Raw genomic sequence first — 19,415 nt, 5'->3', positions numbered from 1 at the left:
CCGGCAGTTCATTTTCACATCTCTTTGCCAATCCAATAGGATAAATAAGGAGATAAATGAATGTTAAAATCACACCTTAAAGAATGGAATCAATCAAACTTTCCAACACAATCATCAAGAGGAAGACCATTAATAACTGTTTGGTTTTGAAATATAAGTGCAACAAGCACTTCCTCAAGAATGTATCATAAAGAATATCCCTTTAGACTGATTCGAAAGAGAGGTCCCAAGAGGTCTTGGAAGTGACTGAGGAGAAAAGGAAAAGGAAGAAAAAAAAAAAGAAGAAGAATTCTTTTTACTGGAATACCAAGAGAGAGAAACTAAAGCCTACGCATTACTTTGCTAAGGCTACATAACAAAGACCACAAACTGATTGTCTTAAACAACAGAAATTTATTGTTTCACAGTTCTGGAGGCTAGAAGTCTGAGATCTTAGATTTGTTCCTTCTGAGGACTGTAAGGAAGAATCAGTTCCATGCCTCTCCCCAGCTTCTGGTGGTTTTTTTCTGGTAATCTTCAGCGTTCCTTGGTGTATGGAAACATTATCCTGATCTCTGCCTTTATCTTTGCATGGTGTTCTTCTTGTGTGTGTGTGTCTATGTCTAAATTTCCCCTTTTTACAAGGACACCAGTCACATTAGATTAGGGGGTCCCCCATGCTCCAGCATGATCTCATCTTATTTAATTACATTGGCAATGACCCTAAGATTTCCACATATGAATTTGTGGGGAGGGGACACAATTCAATCCACAACAGACCCCTTTTATTATACAAACAGAGAGAGTTCACGGTTTGTGTGATTCTCAAGCACACACAGAAATGGGGATTCAGTCCAAGAGTAGAGATTCCCCAGATGTCAGGGAGTTAAGGGACTGAAATAAATACAAAGATGAATAGATTTCAGGACAACCATCAAGAAGGCCACTACAATCTTAAGACACCATGTAGGAAAATCTCTACCAATTTTAGCTGCCCCCAAGGAAGCTACTCACTGATATGTGAGTGCCTGACACATAGCTATAGAATTAAATTAGTAAACAACTGAAATACTAGGTCAGTTTTACTTGACTTCTCAGGCTTATCTGCTTCAATTGTTCCCTTGCTCCTTTCTACACAGCTCTTCTTTTTCTTTTTTTTCTTTTTTTTTTTTTTTTGGCTTGTGTGGCAACTCAACGTATGCACATGGTCAAAAAACAGATTAGCTCCCAAATACTTGAGTACCTTGGGCATTAATAGTCTCTTATTCAACTACCTTGTAAGAGTGAATGACTCCTGTATCAGTTTTGACAGTATTTAACTCTTAATATACACTCTCATTAGTAATAGATTAAATAATTATGGGTTTATTTATCTCATGTAAGAAGAAATACAGGAGTCCAGTGTATTTTAGTGATGCTAAGAGGAATCCTGACTCTAACTTTCTATACCCTAATCCCTAGCTTGCAGGTATTGTCCTTATGCTGTTGCCAATGGATTCATATGGCTTTTGTACCTTCAAGCCTCATGATCTCATTGCAGGAAGGAAGAGGAAAGGGGAAATGACAAAGGGAAATATATATATGTAATAATATATATATTATATGTAATTGATAACCAAGTCATGTATTATGTCTCCCAAATATCTCTTGAGCTCTATTTCTTTCTTTTTTTTTTTTTTTTGCTTTAGTTTTGATCCTTATAGCTCTTGCCTAGAAGATCATAATTGCCTTCTGAATGGTCATCCCACTTCAATATTTAATTCATTCCAATATGATTCCATATTACTAGAGAAATGACTTCTTAAAAGGCAAATCTGATCAAATACCCCACCACCACCTCTATACACCTTAGTAACATAATATGGGGCTTTCTCTGACCTGGCCTATGGCTTTCAACCTGACAAATTATTTGCAATCCCTGTGCACACCAAACTCTCTCAGATTGCTGTAACTAGTTGATTAAAGGCATTAACTTATTAAGGTACAAGCAGAAAGTGCAATTATTCCTTGCCACCATTTCCCTTTAAAAACCATCCAATGGAATTGTTCTTGAATGTACTTGGGTAAAATCTTGAGCTGACTCCTTAGTTTACTCAGGCCATTCCTAAATCAACAAATATTCTCTAGTTTCAGATATTAAAAATTCTCATCCAATCTGTATGAAGATTTTATCTTTCCATTGTCTAGGGAGGAGAAGACCACTAACAGCCTCTACCAGAAATACTGATAATGGCTATACAAATGGTTTTTTGTGGGCACTAATAGATGATCTAACACCTATCTTAGAATGTGCAGGCTCTTGACGTCTGTTATCATCAGCTTGGAAGCATCATCCAAAACTCCAGATTAGAAAAGAACCCATTGAACACTAACATTAGTTAACATTTATTAACCTGTTAACTTCCATCCCAGCGTCTTCCCTTACAATGTATTTCCTTCCCTCATCCATCCAAATAACTCATACTTTTATTTCAAGATGATTTAATTACACTTCTAATGAGATCTCTTCTCTCCGTTCATCCCCACTGGAGTTATATGCCATCTCCATGCCATAGCCTCTGGGATATAAATTCATCAGAGCAATTATCACTTCATACAGTATTTATATTTTTCCATATCTGTCTTTCCCCCTAGCATGTAAATTTCTCAGGGGAAGAAACCTCATTCATCTTTATAATCTAAAGGTGTAAGGACAGTACCTGGACTGTTATTTAATAAATAAATCTATGAATCAATGAACAAACTCATTGTTTGAATAAATAAAAAGTAATTGAAACAATTAAACTCCATGGTTAGAGTTTGCCTCTAGGAAGGTTTGAGAGATCTCTTAATTTTTTGATTCTTCACAGAGATGATGATGTTAGAAATTCACTTTCTAAATAGTAAAAAGAGCTACTTTTTAATGTGTAATTTTTTTCAGTGATCTTCAGCAAATGAAACTTTCTAGTATGATGCTTTTCAGAGGCCTCAAGTGCACAAGAGCATGTAGCCTTTTCTGAAATACAATATAATTGTGTATTATAATAAGCATCTTTTTGGGAATAATTCTCCAAATAATTTCCTGTTTAGAGTACTTCTACAATAACCTACACAGATAACAGTTTTTCTTTTTCAAACTTTTCCAGTGATGTTAACTATATCAGAATAAAATAATGCAATATTGTTTTCTAGCAAAGGGTCAAGTGTTAATTTTAGCATTTAAGGACTTTCTCAGGAATTATTAACCAATTGCCATTAAATAAGTGAGAAAGAAGAAAGAGATGTGAAAGATGGTAGGGAAGCAGAATTTTAAAATGGGTTTTTGAATCTTTTTTGTTCTAATGTGATCCAACTTATATCATTTTAATTTAGTTAATATGTATTGAGTTGTCTTCTAAGTGTTAGAAATATAGTGAACTTTGCTCATCTCTCTCCCAAACTTTTATGGGGAAAGATAGACATTTAAGAGACAATTCCAATTTAATGTGATTGATGTTGTGACTACAAAATCAGGATGCCACAGAAGCATATAGAAGGATCTCTTGAAACAAAGAGAAGATAGTCAAGCATATTAAGGAGTGATTCCATTCTAAGCAAAGGGAAATGTATGCTCAGTTAGAAACAAGAGGATAAAATTGCCCATTCAGAGGAAGTAAAGTATGTCTGAGGAATAAAAGTGTAGAAACAATTCCACATATTCTCATATATCAAGCAGACATTCTTTTTCCCTTGTTCTAAAAATAATTCCATTTTGAATCACTAACCAACAAACATTTTATAACGCAGTCATCAAAAGGCATGCGTGCAGGATTTGTAATTATTATTTTTGCCTTTCCAATATGATATTGATGTTTCTCTTTTATAGTTCATAGTCATTTATGAATATCTCAGTATCTTTTATTGCTACATCATTTAAAAATATCAGATTATACAGTTACATCCCTGAAAATGGTGGAATAAAACTTCCCCAAATTTTCATCCACAAAAGAAATGAAAACACTAGCAAAGATATTCAGGATTAACGTTTTCAAAACTCTAGAAATTAACCACAGAGGCTTACAGAAATTAAGTAAGCATTTATCCAAGAAAAATAGCTGAATCTCATTAAGAACAGTATCTGTAGCATTTTAACTTTCCCAATTTCCCCTTCCCCAACCCCGTGCTTCAACCATATGCTCTGCAAGAGATCCATTTTATATTCAAAGACAAAAATAGGTTGAAAGCAAAATGATGTAAAAAGATATACCATGCAGTCAGTAACCTAAAGAAAGCTGGAATGGCTATGCTAATGTTATAAAAAATAGACTTTAAGACAAATTGTTACTGGAGATGAAGAAGGACATTTCATAATGATAAAAGGGTCAATACATCAAGAAGATATAACAATTATAAACACATATAAACCTCACCAGAGAGCCTTTAAATTACATGAATCAAAGACTGAAAGAATTGAAGAGAGAAATTGACAATCCAGTAATAATAGTTGAAGAGTTCAATATCCCACTTTCAATAAAGTATAGAACAATGGGACAATAATCAATAAGGAAATAAAAGACTTGAACAATACTATAAAAAACTAGACTGAACAGATACACTCCACCAAACAAGAGTAGAACATATATTCCTTGCAAATGCACAGGAAACAATTGTAACTCAATAATAACAATGGCAAAACCCCAGATAATCTGATTTAAAAATGGGTGAAGGATTTGGATAGATATTTCTCCAAAGAAAAAAATACAAATGGACAAAAAAGATCTGTGACATCATTAGTCATTAAGGAAATACAAATCAAAACCACAAAGAGATACTTTTCAACAATTAGCATTGCTATATTGAAAAAGACAGAGAGTGACAAGTGTTGGTAAGGATGCAGAGAAATCAGAACCCTCCTACACTAATGGTGGGCATGTGAAATGGTTGAACCGTTTTGGAAAACAGTTGCCCTAAGCCTCAGGCAGATGAGAGGAGTCAAAGGGGTGCTAGAGACAAGTCACCAGAGGGGTAGAAAATACGGCACCACTCCAGAGCTGGGAGAGCCAACAGACTGAGGAAAGTAACACGAACTCCAAGAAGGTGAGAGATGGGATGGCTGTGGGCAAAGGACTCTTTCTGCCTGGGCATTCCCTTTACAGGATGAATTCCAGGATTACAAAACTACAAACAGGTTCTGTCTCCTGTTTAGTTCTTCCACTTTCCAGAACCAGAAAATAGCTCCTCAGTTACCTCAATATTATTGATTCCAAAAAACAGAGACATAGAAGATTGGAAAGTTGCTTCTGAAAAATAACCTGCAAAAACCTCTAATTACCCTTTGCTGACAAAAGCCATGAACTCCACAAGGGGAGGGGTGCTCTCCCCTGGACCTACAACTCATTATGGCATTGGCACTCTCAAATCATCCCTTCAAGCATCTGATCTTCTCTCATAGGCTAGACATCAGTGACAGAGATTGATCATAAGTTGGATATGGTCAGCTGTACTTACTTTCTATTATTCTCAGTTTGGGGATTTTTAGAAAAAAATTCAAGATAAGAAAAAACATCCTAGCTAGCTTGCTTCAACTTATCAAATAATTTACTGGTTCTATCCATGCTGTTATTTTATTCTTCATTTTAAAGATTCATTTATTTATTTTAGAGAGAAAGAGCACATGTGAGCAAGGGGAGGGGCCGAGGGAGAAGGAGAGAATCTCAAGCAGACTCCCTGCTGAGCATGGAGCTCAACAAGGGGCTCGATCCCAGGACCTTGAGATCATGATCTGGGCTGAAATCAAGAGTCGGACACCCAACCGACTGAGCCACCCAGGTGCCCACCATGCTGTTATTTTAGATTTAAGTAGAAAATAAACCCATCTTTGTATTTTAAATATTTTATTTGTTACAACTAGAAAATGTAATGATGCCTTGTGAGCCCCTTTATCACTGCGTAGATGCCATTTTTTCAGAGAAGCTTCTGTGGATCACCTTATTCATGGAACCCCTTTCCAGTCACTCTCTTCAACTACCTCTCCAACTTTGTATCCTTTGAAGTACTTCAGAATCTTTAAGATCACCTTACTCATTTATTTACCTATTCATTGTGCTTCTGTCCCCACTAGAATATGCTTCATTACAGTAAGAAGACCTTATTGTCAGGGCGCCTGGGTGGCTCAGTAGGTTAAGTGACTGACTCTTGGTTTAAGCTCAGGTCAGGATCTCAGGGTCCTGGGATGGAACCCTGCCTCAGGCTCCATGCTCAGCAGGGAGTCTGCTTGAGATTCTCTCTCTCCCTCTCCCTTTGTCCCATCCCCGCTCTCTCTCTCTCTCTCTCTCAAATAAATAAATCTTTAAAAAAAGAGAAGACCTTATTGTTTTGTTCATTCTTGTGTCCTAAATGCCTAAAATAATTCCTGGCACAATACATATTTACTGGATGAATAAATGAGCAAATAAGCAAGAATTTAAAAAAAAACATGGCCAAGTTTCATAATTTCATCTTGCTCTTGGAGTTTTTGCCCCTTGATAGAAGCGTTTCCTACCCATAGTAGTATCTGCACAGTAGTAGTTATCTACTGTACTTAGCAAGTGGCCAGGTAAATTAGATTGAGGACATTTCCGTGATAAGACCTTGCCTAGAACTTTCATAGCCCATCTAGGCAGCTTTTTCAGGAAATTCTGTATTCATGAAAAAACACTGAGAATATTTGTTATTGAGTCATACTTTTGCTTTCTATATGTAATCATTTTCAGGTTACTTACCTTTCAAAATAGCCCTCAAATCTGACCACTTCTTTCCAGTTTTTCTAACTCTGCCTCTGCCTGGATTACTGCAGCAGCATCCAAACTATCTCCTTAAATCCAGTTCTGTCTTTTCTCCAGTCCACACTGTGGCCAGGATGATCTTTCTGAAACAGAAATGCTGTTGTTTTCCTTGTTTAAAAACATAAAACCCTCCAATATTTTCTACTGACTATCAGGCTAAGGTCCAAACTTCTTAATATAGTTTGCAAGGAATTTGTGACCCACTCCCCTGTGCCCTGTGTAACTCTATTTCAAACCACTCTCCTAAACTTCTTTCAGTTCTTAGAGGAATATTCTCATTCTCTCTTCCCCACCCTCTTCTCCCCTTCCTCCTCCTCACCAGAATATTCTTTATAAATGGAATCGTGTTGTTAATTTCATTGTTGGATTGCTCATTGCTAATATATAAAAGTACAATTGAGTTTCGTATATTGATTGTTGATCTTATATCCTGCAACTCTGCTAAACAGTCAACTGATCTTTGACAAGGATGCCAAGAATACAAAATAGGGAAAGAAAAGTCTCTTCAATAAATGATATTGGAAAAAATGGATATCCACATGCGGAAGAATGAAATTAGATCTTTATCTTACACTATACACAAAATTTAACTTGAAATGGATTACAGACTTACATATGAGACCTGGAACCGTAAAACTCTTAGAAGAAAACGTAGGGAAAATTTTTCTTGACATTTACTTTGGCAATGATTTTTTTTTGGATCTGACACCAAGAGCACAGGCAACAGAAACAACGAGAAGCAAGTGGGACTGCATCAAAGTAAAAAGCTTCTGCACAGCAAAGAAAAGGATCAACAAAATGAAAAGCCCATAGAATGGGAGAAAATATTTGCAGATCTCAACAGTGGTTATCCTGATGACATAAGGAACATATACAATTCAATAGTAAATATATATATATAATTATATTTACATTTATATAATTTAATTAGATTTATAATTTTATATATGTGTATAAAATTCAGTTTTAAAGTGGACAAAGGAACCAAATAGATATTTTTCCAAAGAAGACACACAGGTACTTGGCCAACAAAAGGGCCAACAGGGACATGAAAAGATGCTCAGCATCACCAATCACCAGGGAAATGCAAACCAAAACCACAATGAGATATTACCTCACACCTGTTAGGATAGCTTTTATCAAAAAGACAAGAGATAATAAATGTTGGCAAGGGTATGGAGAAAAGAGAACCCTCATAGATTGTTGGTAAGAATGTAAATTGTTACATCTTATTAGGAATTCTGGAAATATGGCAATATGGAAGCTGCTTAAAAAATAAAAATAAAGTGACCATATGATCCAGCAATCCCATGTTCATTATAACTTTATTACAATGACCAAGATCTAGAAACAACCTAAGTGTCTATTGATGGATGAATGGATAAAGATGTGATTACACACACACACACACGGAATATAATTTATCCATAAAAAATAAGAAAATCCTGCCATGGGCAACCACATGGATGAAACTGTAGGACATTATGCTAAGTGAAATAAGCCAAACAGAGAAAGACAAAAACTGTATAATCTCATTCTTAATGTGGAAATTCCAAAAAAGTAAACTTCTTAGAAGCAGAAGGTGGAATGGTAGTTGCCAGGGGCTGGGGATGGGGGAAGGAGGTAAATGTTGGCCAAAGGGTACAAACTTCCAGTTATAAGATGAATAAGTTCTGGGTATCTAATGTACAGTAGGGTAGTTATGGTAAAAAATACAGTATTGCATACTTGAAATTTCCTGAGAGTAAATCTTGTGTTCTCACTACACACACAAAAATGTTAACTATGTGACATGATGGGTGTGCTAATTAACTTGCTTGTGGTAATCATTTCACAATGTATATGTATATCAAATCGTCATGTTGTACACCTTAAATATATCCAATTTTTATGTGTCAATTATACCTCAGTAAAGCTGGACAAAAATTAATAGTCCCATTTAGGGAAAAAGAATTATTTCTAAACCTAATAACTATTGTCTTATATATGTCTGCTATAACTAAATGACTAAATGATTAAAATAATTAAATAATAAAGACTTCTTGGCTCTTTTGCTATTTTTGGCATTCTCAGACACCCTTTTATGACATATATTCAGTTGCTGTTTCAGTTTAGAACATGTTTTCTATTTTCAAATTTAAAGTGAATCAAAAAAAGAATAATTAAAACTGTTGAGTCTGGAATTTCTGCAATAGAATATTCAGCATTAAGCATGAATATATAGTCTTTTACTCTCAACCAAAACGGTGAACCTGAACAAGAAAAGAAAGGGTATGTACAACATTTCATGACGGTAATGAGAAAATGTTTTAATTCAAATAAATAAATAAAATCTTTTAAAAAGGCGACGGGAGGGTGGCGGGGGGAAGGTGCCCAGGTGGCTCAGTCGGTCGGTTAAGCGATTGCCTTTGGCTCAGCTCATGATCTCAGGTTCCTGGGATCGAGCCCCACATTGGGCTGTCTGTTCAGTGAGGAGCCTGCTTCTCCTTCCCACTCTCCCTCTGTTCTCTCTCTCTCTCTCTCTCAAATAAATAAATAAAATCTTTTAAAAAAGAAAAGAATTTTAGTTAAAAAAAGCACTGAAATAATTTTACTGGAAAAAATGTAATTCAATTTGTAGCGTATTCATCTGAGAATATAGGGGAATGTTGCCCTTACTGAGAACTCAGTACATATTTCCAACAATCTTTTTGTGTAAGAAAAAGAAAAACAAATTAGGAAAAGAAAACTTCAGAAACTTGAATACTCTGGTGCCCGTAAACTTTAAAAATGCCATTTGTTAGGAAAAATAGTCTCTCTCCATAAAGCAAAAAGTCTTTGCAAAGATTTATCCAATTCCTAAGAATTATTTCTATAGGGCCACCTGACCACAGGGAGTGGAAGCACGTGAGCATGTCAACAACGACTTGAGAGGAATTCAAACATACTTAGCATCAAAGGCACATAATGCAGATGGAAGGGAGGCCAGGCATTGTGCTGTATTTGTTAATATACATTAAAGCATCGGCACACTATGTCACCCAGGCTCCACACCAAGCCCGTGGGACAACCAGCACTTTGTGGCACATTTCATCTAGGACAGGATTGGCAGTGACCTCCCACCCTCGGAAACTCTGCCTAGTGCCATGGGAATGTTCTTGGCCTGCTTGACGAAGGGAATCTGAGGCTGCTCTTGGGCCACAAGCAGTGCCGTTAGCAGTAATTACCTGGAAACTCAGCAGAATGATAGGGTTTAAGAAGCCTCCACACATGACTAAGTTTTTCCTAGAGAACTTCTCAAGCCCTGAAAAAAAGGTAGCTTCTTATATGCCAACATTGCTGAGGGTGTTTCTGTGTGAGAGTGAAGAGTGAAGTGTTTGGGCAGCGGGGACATGGCGGGAACATGGAGGGAGCGACAAGACCAGACCCAAACAGGGATAACAGGATGGCCCGCATGCGTTGGCAGACCTAGGTGACTGAGAGGAGTCTGGGGACCCTGACGCAAAGTCATGTAAATAGAACTCCCAGAAAAGTACTTGAAAATAAAGGGCAAGGCGAGAGCTTCAGAGAAAGATCTAGAAATTTCAGGAGGGAATTAGGATACACCTCAAAAATAGATATCAGAAAGATGGTGGTGCCAGAAAGGTAAGAGCAGCTCGAAGGGGGGTGGGGAGGGAGTCATTGCACCATGATCATGACCCCCAAAGTTTAAATGAGAGCTTTCTGGAAGGAGCTGCTGGCCAGATGTCCCAAAGCAAATGGCCAATGATAGCACGTAGGTAACCCCTCTTTCCAGGTGCTCCCCAGCTGAGGAATCCAGTCAGAACTGAAATTCTCGGCAGAAGGCTCCCCAAACCTCAGTGTCGGTGCCTCTAACCCTGCCTGTTTTTCATTTGGGAATTTCTTTCTCATTCTCGGTGAGGAGTTTCCTGAACGATCAACCAACTCCACCCTCACCAATGTGACTCACGCTGCCAGTGGTGAAGGGAGCCAGGTCTCCCCCGGCTACACGTTATCTGGGCTCCCAAAGGTGGCCTTGAACTGTCTCCCAGGGGTGATGCTCACGCATGGCTGCCCTGTGGCCCCTAGAGAGGAATTGGTTCTCAGCCTGGGCAACTGTCGTTGGCGGGTGATTCCCGGGTAGGCCGTGGTGGTGGTTCTCGTTGGCAGGGCCTCCCTTGGCAGAGGCAGCCCATTCTCTGTCAGCACCATTCACAGGGCCCACTCTCAGGTTGAGTCTCTTACTGTCAAGTAGAGACAGTGAAGTGCCACGTCCTGGTGCTGCCCACAGCAGGGACCCGCTGAGCATTTCGGTGGGAGTTAGTCTTCACCCATCTATAGAGGAACCTGTTGAACAGCCTCCATAGGTGTAATGGAAATGAGCGCGTACCTCATTTCCCTGAGTTAAGCACCGAGTCACCTACCGGTGGCTTAGGCAGAGTGCAGTCGTCCTCACAAACGTGCCCTCTCAGGAGATAGAGCCCATCACCCCTTCACGCAAATATCTACACTTGGTAAAAGACTCTGGTCAGATGTGGAGGCAGCCAGATATGAATTTTAATCCAGTCTGTACCACATATTAACTCTGTTACTTCTTAGCTACCTAACTTATTAATGTGCTTATCTCAGCCTCAGCTCCTTCATCTGCAAATGTTTTATCTCACAAAGGGGTTATGATTAAATTAAATCCAATAATTAATTTTACAGTACTTAGTGTAGTCTCCTCTCCCTGGTGTCTTGATTCACATATCCCCTAAGATTAGAGATTCCTTGGCAAACATGGGGTGTCTCTGGAAGAAGTCCCAACTCCTTGGTGCCAGGTCAGGGGCCTCTACAGCAAGGAGGTGGCTGGGGCAGCCCTGAGAAGCCCCACAGGACCACATCACCTGGGAGCCAGGAAGCCAGGCCAGGGCCTGAATTTCACGGGGCTTCAGAATCAGTAAGTGAAGTGCCTCAGGAGAGGAGGTAGCCTCCTAGGAGCTACCGGCTACAGGCCTGCAGGGGACAGAGGCAGGGAACGCCATATCTCACACAGGTATGCAGGGAGAGGAAGGAGCACAGCAGTCTCCTCTCCCATTTGTAATAACATCAGTCTTCGTAGAATCCATCCTCCTTGTTAATGGAAGGGTGTCCCGTTGAGAGCTTTCGTTGTCTTCACTGACGTGGCTCCAACACGTCTGGTGACTTGGTGGCCAGACCTGCCAGAATTTGCATGAGGAACTACGGAGAGAGAATTAATCATCCACTTAAAACTATCAATATTTATTAAGCATCGGTTGCACACTGGGCACTACACAAAGCCCCCATGTACAGTGACGTCAACAAATTGTGTTGTACGGGAAGAAAGGAGCAGGCAGAGGAGCATGCCCAGTAGTACAGTCTTAGCTGAGGGGTACCTGGGCTGGCACATGGTCGTGTGACTTGGACCTTCTTGTCAGTTCCAGAGGCATGTGCAGAGGAGGACCCTGAGGGACAGTGTCCTTCTCACAGACTGAACAACTTATAGCGTGCCTTTAGCTCCAAAGAACTTCTGGGAACACTGTGTTAACGGCCACCTGGCGAAGACAAGTTTTCAGGGGAAGCCACAGTTGTGACTGGATGAAGAACAGACTCTGGACGTAGTGAAGGGGTTAGGGTGTGAGGACAAGTTGGGGGAGGAAAAAGAGAACAGAGGGCACCAAGTGGCTGCTGACAGGACTCACCTCTGAACACAGGAGATACCTGTGGGGATTCCCAGACATAAACAAGGGGGGCTTTGGCTTTGGCTCTGTGAGGGTTTGGAGAACTTCAGCGAGAGGTGTGTTCAAGAACCAAGGAAAGCCACAAGCGGTGCTCGCCTGCTACAGGAGCGTGAGCTACCACTGGGCTCCTGTCAGAGTCTCAGCTGTGGCAATGGTAGCCACAGAAAGAGAAGAGGACACTTCCTCCTTTGAGCCCATCAAAGACAGTGCCTCCTTACCTGTGTGGAGTGGAGAGAGGTTAGACACTGAGATGGGTGCCCGTGGGACCGTTGGAAAACCGACGCAGTGTGCTCCTCAGAGCTCCTCAGAGTCAGGGTCGAGGGCCCCATTGCTGCGACTGTGGACGGAGTCCACTCCTGCTCACACGTGTAGGGCCTGCAACCCCAGTTACCCTCCCTCACGTAAGGCTGACCTATGTGTGCCCTGCACAATGCCTGTGCCAGTCTTACGTTTTCTAATTTATAAACTAGTATTATCATTGACCTTCCTAGGATACACATTGTAGAGTCTGCTTTATACCAGCACTGACTAAACTGAGTCCTGGCGTGGCTGGTGTCTGAATGCAACCTACTTAAACCGGTGCTACTGCTACGGAAGAATTACCTAGAGATCCTGTTAAAAGGCTGATGCTGATCCAGTGTTTGTGGGGGACAGCCTGCCATTGTGCATGTCTTACAGGCCACCGGGTAGGGTTGCTGCTGCGCCTAAACCACACTTTGACTAGTGGGGACTTTAACTCTTTGATCCTCAGTTTTCTCATCAGTAAGACGGGGATAATAACAGTTAGATTGTTGTGAGGACTGAATAAGATGGTGTGCTTAGCACAGCGTCTGGCAAGTGCTAGGTGCTCGAGAAGAGGACCGAATATTTTAGGGCTATATGTTAGTTGCACTTTATGGAAAACCCACAAAAATATATCGTATGTCTTTGATGTGAATTTGTGTGTTCTGGAACAAATACCTCTTTGCAAACTCTCTATTTTACATTTCCAAACATTGCAGAAATTCCTTTAAATAGTTATTTTGGGTTCTTTATGTAGTCTCTTCAGTGCAATGAATAAATTTATTATTATTGATAATAATGAAAATAATAATGTATTTACCTTCTACATAGTCCTGTGTAGTAGTTCTTGTAGTCAAACCTCTGGAAAAGCTACAAAAGAAATCAAACCTTTGTTCATCCCTGGTGGCCTTACCTCTATTCTGGTTTTGTTAGCATGTGAAAATGTTTGCTCTGACTGTGACTTTCTAGAGTTACTTTCTAAGTATGGAATAGCTTAATGATGGATCCCCCAATACTAGTAACAAACTGCTATGAGAGTTACAGGTTTGCTTTTTTTAAAGCTAAAAGCAAAAACCATCATTTTGCAGATTCTTCCAAAAAAGATAATAGAGAACTTTTGACTTACACTTATCTCAAAATAGCTTTAAACTTTCTTTGGTACCTATGCCAAAGTTTTTCTAACTTATTTCTCATTTGAAGTTTTATTTTTAAAAAAATCAGGTGTTTAAAAATTTCTGTATGATGTATCTATAAATTTATATGTAATAATTATTTTTACTAATTTAAAATGGATTTTCCCTTTAATTTTACATCAGATTTTTTAAACCACTATAGTAGAATATCTCTAATAACTACTAAAAAAATTTGTTTTAAAAACATTCTTGGGGCACCTGGGTGGCTCAGTCATTAAGCGTCTGCCTTCAGCTCAGGTCATGATCCCAGGGTCCTGGGATCGAGCCCCGCATCTCGCTCCCTGCTCAGCGGGAAGCCTGCTTCTCCCTCTCCCACTCCCCCTGCTTGTGTTCCCTCTCTCACTGGGTCTCTCTCTGTCAAATAAATAAATAAAATCTTTAAAAAAAGAATTCTTACTGATATTAAGAACACTGATCTCTACTCTCTCCGCAGAACCTACAAAACCACAAGGGCTTTTGTAGGTACAGAAGAAAGAGGGAAAGCCAGCACTGCTAACCACAAGGATAAGTGAGAATGAACAGATTGCTTTTGTGGTTCAGAGACTCTCATCTTCTTCATGGTGGCTGAAGCATTGTTATCATTTTAAGTTCCCCAAGAAGTTAGTTATTATCACTCTAGAACAATGATCGCTAACATTCACTGAGCTCTCATCCAACAGTTTTTAACACTGGCTGCACATTAGGATCCCCTAGGGAGCTTTAAAAAAACACCACCAGTTCCTACCCCAGACTGGTTGCATCAGAATCTCTGAGGCTCAAGCATTTGTATTTTTTTTAAAGTGCCTCAGGTGATTTTAGTGTACAATGAAGTCTGAGAAATACTTAACCTAATTAATAAAATATATTCAAAATCTAATTACAGATTAGTAAGATGAGTTTCGCTTTATCATAGAATCTTTATCACAATTCTGTGAAATCAGTTTTTTGGTCGACCTTAGATTTAAGCTGAGAAAGTCTAATTAGCTCAGTCAAGGTCACAAAGGCAAGACAAATGGTAGATTCATAAACTGAATTCAATTCTGTCTCACTCTCAAGTCTGTAGCAGTTCCACTAAGCTATATTACAAGGAAAAAAATAAAGGTAAAGTAATGAAACTAATTAAATTAAATTTTAAAATAAATGAAAAGTAGATATCACTCTTTGACATTGTAGTAATAGTAAACATAGTATTTCTGCCTTCTAGAGTGTTTTATTGCAATTTAGACCCTGAAAGACCTAAACTGATCCATATTCTAGGAAGAAAAGAACAAATAAGACATCCAGAGAAGATGGTTTTAGGTATAGTAATGAAGATTGATAGGATAAAAAAAAAAAAAAAAAAAAAGAGGGGCACCTGGTGGCTCAGTTGTTTAAGCGTCCGACTCTTGATTTTGGCTCAGGTCACGATCTCAAGGTCGTAAGATTGAGCCCCACATTGGGCTCCATGCTGGGCATGGAGCCTGCTTGGGATTCTCTCTCTCCTTTTGCCTCTCCATTCCCCTCCCAACACCCCACTTGCGCCCTCTCTCTAAGAAAAAAAAGAAAGAAAAAGAAAAAAGAATTATAGGTAATAAGTAATAACACATTCTGATGTGCAAGCAAATATAGCCATATTCATCTAAGGTTGTTAAACATCCACAAGTTGCTGGAACGGACATTGAGATAGTGACTGCCTAAGGCAAACCATAGTTTAGGTTAAGCACCATGTATGAGGAGTGTGAAGTCTATAGAGAAGGTGAAAATATCAAGAAAATGAAATGAAACCATGTTTAGCATTATGTTGGGAAGACAAAACCACTACTCACATGTATTTCAAATTCCACATTTCAAATCCCTGCTTCCAAAGTTGTCCAGTATTCAAAGGGCAAATCTGAAATCTGCTTTGGATGCAACACTTTTAGAGCTGCTGCTTAATTAACTTAATGTGGTCTCATTTTTGACCACCACTCTAGGCCAAAGAAACCTCATTTGGTAAGCCAACAGTTGCCTTTGCCAAGGGTTACCAAGTCAAAGACATGAATGTTTGTGATAACACCACTAGGATCATTCTAAGCAGGGCCACAATACTGAATTGGTATTTGCTCAGTCACCAGAAAGCTGAGTTAAGACTGAGACTCTACCTAGACAGGCTATAAGGATAGAATTGCTGTGGAAATGACCCCACCAAGATTATGAAGGCAAACATCTTTTTTCTTTCTTTCTCTCCAACAACAGTTTCCCAACTTAAGAAAAAAAATTCAATGCAGATATACATTGACTAAAGTTCAATTAAGGGTAATACTTGTTGAGCAATTACCCAGGATATGAATATCTAAAAGAGACTGGAAACATAATGAGATAGAGAAAATCGAACATATGCGAACTCTTTTTAGGCAGAGAACCAAATGAGTCACATGGGTAAGCCATAAGAACTCCCCCCACCACCACCAGCCGCACTGTTCCACTTATAAGAGCATGTTTATGCAATAAAGAGTGTCTGAAATAATTTACAAAGGGTTCTAGTGAACTGCAAAGCGTTCTTTATGCAGAGCTTCTCTTTTTACAAAGTGGGAGCTTGGTAAAGCTTCTCTCTTTTACCAAATTCTCTTTTTGCAAGTTTGGGGCCAAAAGAGGCACCACCACCTGGTTCTCTTATCCCACCCTTTGATGTGCAATCTCACCTCTCTCCAAATAAAAGTGAGCTGACATACTAGTTTGAAAATGCCTGCTCATTGGTCTGCCTGGGCCACTGGTCACTCTGATTCTGTTGCTGATTCTTCTATCTTGTTGCCAAGCTACTGAACTAGACGTTGATTAAGAACAGTTTAGGGGCGCCTGGGTGGCTCAGTCAGTTAAGCGACTGCCTTCAGCTCAGGTCATGGTCCCAGGGTCCCGGGATTGATCCCCGCATCGGGCTCCCTGCTCAGCGGGAAGCCTGCTTCTCCCTCTCCCACTCCCCCTGCTTGTGTTCCCTCTCTCGCTGTGTCTCTCTCTGTCAATTAAATAAATAAATAAAATCTTTAAAAAAAAAAAAAAAAGAACAGTTTAGACCAGGTTCATTTGTATCTAAAGGAAAATTTCATTCATTTTTTTTTTTTAGGAGCTTCCTATGTGCCAAGCCAAAAGAGCAGCCAAGCATGAGCCTGCCCTTGAGGAGCTCTCAGTCTAACCATGGTTGGGATCAGGGGACATGACTGAAATTCTAAATTTGAACTGTTGTGCAGAAAGTGACAGGAACACAACTCATCTCTAATAGAAAAGTTCTACTCCTTTTGAAGAAAAATTGATGTTTCTTGACAAACAAAAGTTTTAAAGAATAGAATGTTCCCTCCTGTTGTTTCACATTTATATGTCTGTGATTCTAAGTCACCCATTCAGCTGACGTTTATTGAAAGTCTCTTGTAGTCTTGGCGCTGTGGGACAAGGGGAAGCTAAGAATCTTAAACATGGTTGATGACCATGTTAATGTCATCATTACTTAATGACCATCATTAAGTAATTACAGGTCAAATCATGAAAGTAAAGAAATTTTTAAGATATAAAGCAGAGAACACAAAGAGAATGAGAGAAGCAAGAAGAATAGAAAGAGGATCACATGCAAATGAAAAAAGGACGAGGTGGAACGTTCTTTAGCGAATGGTGTCTCATCTTTCCCCTTTGGGGATGCTGGCAGCCAACAATACCTCATTCCCAACCTCACCGTCTGCAGAAGATTGGTGAAATTTTTTCTTTGGAGAAAAGGAATAGCTCCAAAGAAAAGACTTACAGATACTGATTTTTGGAGGTCTCCTAAATGATTAGCTCACCATTTGGGCTCATTATGAAAAGTAAAAATGAAAAGTGGAGATCAAAACAAATGAAAGAAAATAATAAACTTGAAAGAAATATGACAAGCCAGAAAACATAAGATAACTTTAAAACTACAACTTTGTTAAACATATTTGGACAAATAAAAGATGATATTGCATCTATCAAAAAGATTAGGGTATTATAAAAAGGGAACGAACAAAGAAAAAGAAAAAGCTTTTGAAAATTAAAAAAAAAATGTAGGGCAAAAAGAGAGAGAGATGGAAAATTGGAGACAAAATGTAAGAAAATTAGAGGATCACTTCTAGAGGCCCAACAGTTAATGACTAGGTATTCTGGAAGACAGCAGAGAAAATAGAGTTCATTATTAAAGACATAAAAGAAGAAAACGTACCAGAACAAAAGGCATGAGATTCCAACTAAATGAGTGAAAAAGACCCACACCCAGGCACACCAACAACATGAATTATATAATACTTGGGATAAAGAGAAGATCCTCAAGACTTCCAGAGAAATAATTATGTCATAGAGAAAAGAGAGGGAATAGCATGGCTTACAGTCTAGTAAAACTAATAGATGAAAGGCAGCAAGGTCATGCATTAAAAATTCTGAGGTGTGTTTTAACCTTATCATTAAGTAATTACAGGTTAAAATAATTAATTTTTTAGCTATCCGTCAAATATGTGGGTATAAGAAAAATTATTTCCAGACAGTTGAGTTTAAAAATTATTTACCTTCCATCCCTTCTTTCTCAAGAGACTTCACGGGGACATGCTTCACTAGAATGAAGGAATAAATCATGAAATAGAAAAATTCCAGAACCAGCAAAAGGAGAAATTTGACAATGGAACAAAGCCAAGGTAAGCTCACTCACTCCTTTTGCTTTATTAGGGTAGGGTCATAGCTCCCAGGGTGACAGGACCACGCTCCTGTAGAAGTCCCTGGAATATAACCATAGCCATATGTCCCTGGAACACATACATTGCCAAACATTAGTCTCCACTGTTTATCTTAGTAGCACATTCTTTACCTAAAGATAGACTCAGTAGTCTGATAAGCTGCAAGGAGCATCACTTATGTGTAAATAGTCTAGAAATAACACAATTCAGCTCAGTGTAAGGACATGCTTACCTTAGAAGCTCATAGTAGTGCAGTCAATCTGACCTTTAACTTGGAAAAAAACACCATTTCATACCCCTCATCTATTTACCAAAAGGCAAAATAGTGGAGCCATTGTTGCTTTCAAAATATGGCTCAGAATGACCTTAGACTTGCCTGGGCTATTTATTAAGAATATAGGTTACTCAATACCAAACTTTCCTTCTGTTTTTTGTTTTGTTTTATTTTCCTTTCCTTACTTATCTGCATTTACAAGATGCTCTGGGCTCATCTTGGATTTTCCCTGTCCTAATTTTCAGAATCACCCATTTCTCCAAGTCATGTATATTTTCAAGGAAAATATTTCAGGACCAATACCATTACAGTGAATCAGCACTGCTTAGGTGGAGGTTCCAGAAGAAAGATCTGAGACAAACCAAGACACTCCAGTTCCTCCTAAATTATAAACTATAGTTCTGGGTGAACCCCTAAAATTTACTTTGAATCTGATTGTGGGGTCCACCCCGTCACATGGCCTATATTTGGACTGCTGACTTCATGGTGATAGAGGCTTTTTCTGGAGTCTGTGTTCCATA

At 39.0% G+C, this 19,415-nt stretch overlaps 2 long non-coding RNA genes across 3 annotated transcripts; both read right to left on the bottom strand.

Moving 5' to 3' along the window:
* Nucleotides 1-1,125: 1,125 nt before the first annotated feature.
* On the bottom strand, nucleotides 1,126-8,068 carry LOC141370149 (uncharacterized). The gene is made up of 2 exons (XR_012373952.1): nucleotides 6,695-8,068; nucleotides 1,126-1,509 (listed from the first exon to the last, which is right to left on the bottom strand). It is a non-coding gene; the product is annotated as an uncharacterized lncRNA (long non-coding RNA).
* A 1-nt stretch (nucleotide 8,069) lies between these two features.
* On the bottom strand, nucleotides 8,070-18,968 carry LOC141370148 (uncharacterized). Of its 2 annotated transcripts, XR_012373951.1 has the most exons (5): nucleotides 18,845-18,968; nucleotides 15,290-15,457; nucleotides 13,584-13,633; nucleotides 12,137-12,699; nucleotides 8,070-11,960 (listed from the first exon to the last, which is right to left on the bottom strand). It is a non-coding gene; the product is annotated as an uncharacterized lncRNA (long non-coding RNA). The 2 variants fall into 2 exon arrangements; XR_012373950.1 differs by having other exon boundaries at nucleotides 8,070-12,699.
* Nucleotides 18,969-19,415: the final 447 nt, after the last annotated feature.

This window comes from Callorhinus ursinus, unplaced genomic scaffold (genome assembly GCF_003265705.2).
Source record: "Callorhinus ursinus isolate GAN/ISIS: 27379988/994484 unplaced genomic scaffold, GSC_fseal_2.0 scaffold27, whole genome shotgun sequence".
Taxonomy (NCBI): Eukaryota; Metazoa; Chordata; class Mammalia; order Carnivora; family Otariidae; genus Callorhinus; species Callorhinus ursinus.
Note: the sequence above shows the minus strand (reverse complement) of the source record. Positions and strands in the feature narration are given on the sequence as shown.